Below are 2,475 nucleotides of genomic sequence, written 5' to 3' on the forward strand. Positions count from 1 at the left end.
TCATGGAATGCGTCATAACACAGAGAAATCACATCAAGAGTAAACCTGTCACCACATAGTCCCAGTAACTCTGTGCCAGGGCGTAGTCAAAGGCTCCTGGACTTCCTGTCATATATGTATATGTGTATATAACACCATTATACGTACCATTGCCAGGGCGTAGTCAAAGGCTCCTGGTCATTACTATAAACCTGCCAGGGCGTAGTCAAAGGCTCCTGGTCTTTACTATATACCTGCCAGGGCGTAGTCAAAGGCTCCTGGACTTCCTGTCTGTGACTATTGGATCATTCAGCATTTACTCACATCAACAGATAACTATGCAATGCAACATATTCGTGGATACTAATGCACTCAACCTATGGTATAATCATGATGCATGAGATATGCTAAAACATTCCATTAGTCAATTAAAAACGTTAAGTCTAGTTCCACTCACCTCTGGCTAACTGGACTGACTGACTGAGCAGGCTCTGAAAACTCTGGAGCAGTACTCACTGCTGCTCTCTCTGGTTCCTCTGGTCTGTACAGATACAGATAAACTCAAATGAGGGACCAAACTAGCTTATGACCAACTCTATGAAACTTCCCCAGACTCCCCTTAAACTCGCTCTCAACCTCATGCAAAGCATGCAAAGGAAGGCTGGACAGAACACGTTCGGCGGCAGGTTCGGCGGCCGAATGTCTTCTCCAGAGACGAAACTCAAGTACCTTCGGCGGCACCTTCGGCGGCCGAAGTCCCCAAACAGAGCCGAACATGCAAAAACACTCGGGGGCTAGCTGTGGCAACCAAGCCACCATGCAAGAGGTTCGGCGGCCGAATGAACCTTCGGCTGCCGAACCTGAGTTCATCCAGAACTCAGCCCGACGGCAAACCAAGCTCTTCCTTCTCTTCAACATCTCCAAACATGCATATATCAACTCCTCAACACTCATATACATAAGTATCTGTTCACAGGGGTCCAAAACTATCTAATAACCCCAAACAACAAATCAAACATCACACATAAACATGGATACATACATAACCATCAAAACCACCAAACATGTCTCTCTCTTCCTAAAAACCTATAAACCCTTCAGAAAACATATCAACAGGTTCAAGAGCACCACTTACCTCCTGTAAGAAGAAGCTCAACACTCTGACCAAAAGGCAACGGACCAACTTCCGTCAACCACTCAAACTCTCACACACTTAGGTTTTTCGTCAAAACTTTCATTATCTTTTGCACACCAGCTCACTCTTGCATGAGCTGCTCAAACTGAGCAAATATATCATGGGAGACGTGACCACCTTCTGGACATGATCTGGTGTTTACACCTGTCCAAAATGCTGACTAAGGAGTGCACAAGAGCTGGCTGAGCAACTCAGCTTCGGCTGCCGAATCGCATGCAAAACCATGCAACATTCGGGGGCCGAACTTGCACTTCGGAAGCCGAACATTGGGCACTTTCGGCGGCCGAACTTACCTTCGGCGGCCGAACTTGGCTCAGCTGCCTTGGGTCCTTTCAGCTCAAAACTTAATTCCATTTGACTTTAACTCCTACCTTCCTCTAGAAGTCCGATACCCCGGATGCCACCGGACGACAGGACTTCCGGTACCGGATTCTAGCCGGGTATTACATTCTCCCCCCCTTAAAACCATTCGTCCTCGAATGATTCTAAAACAAATAACACATAAACTGGAGGAAACTAACCTCAAAACAAATATGGATACTGCTGAAGCATCGACTCTCGCGTCTCCCAGGTGCACTCTTCTAGATTATGGTGGTTCCATAGAACTTTCACCATTGGAATCTCCTTGTTCCTTAGCTGTCTGATCTGTGTGTCTAGAATCCGCACTGGCTGCTCTATATAGGTGAGATCTGTATGAATCTCCACCTCAGGCTCACTCAGAACCTGATTCGGATCTGACACAAACTGCCGTAGCATAGAAACATGAAAGACCGGGTGAATCCTCTCCATAGAAGCAGGTAAAGCCAACTTATACGACACATTTCCGATCCTCTGCAAAATCTCAAAGGGTCCAATGTACCGTGGAGCTAACTTACCCTTCTTCCCAAAACGAACCACTCCTTTCATTGGAGACACTTTTAGCAATACCCAATTACCCTCCTGAAACTCTAACTGTTTTCTGCGAACGTCTGCATAACTTTTCTGTCTACTCTGAGCTGTCCTGATTCTGTCTCTGATCACGGGCACTACGCGACTAGTAATCTCTACTAACTCTGGCCCTGCAAGAGCCTTCTCTCCTATCTCTTCCCAACAAACAGGGGATCTGCACTTTCTCCCATACAAAGCTTCATAAGGGGCCATCCCAATGCTAGCATGATGGCTGTTATTGTAGGCAAACTCCACCAAAGGTAGATGCTGCCTCCAAGAACCGCCAAAGTCTAACACACACAGTCGAAGCATATCCTCTATGGTCTGGATGGTCCTCTCTGACTGTCCATCAGTCTGTGGGTGGAAAGCAGTGC

This window comes from Manihot esculenta, chromosome 8 (assembly GCF_001659605.2).
Source record: "Manihot esculenta cultivar AM560-2 chromosome 8, M.esculenta_v8, whole genome shotgun sequence".
Lineage (NCBI taxonomy): Eukaryota > Viridiplantae > Streptophyta > Magnoliopsida > Malpighiales > Euphorbiaceae > Manihot > Manihot esculenta.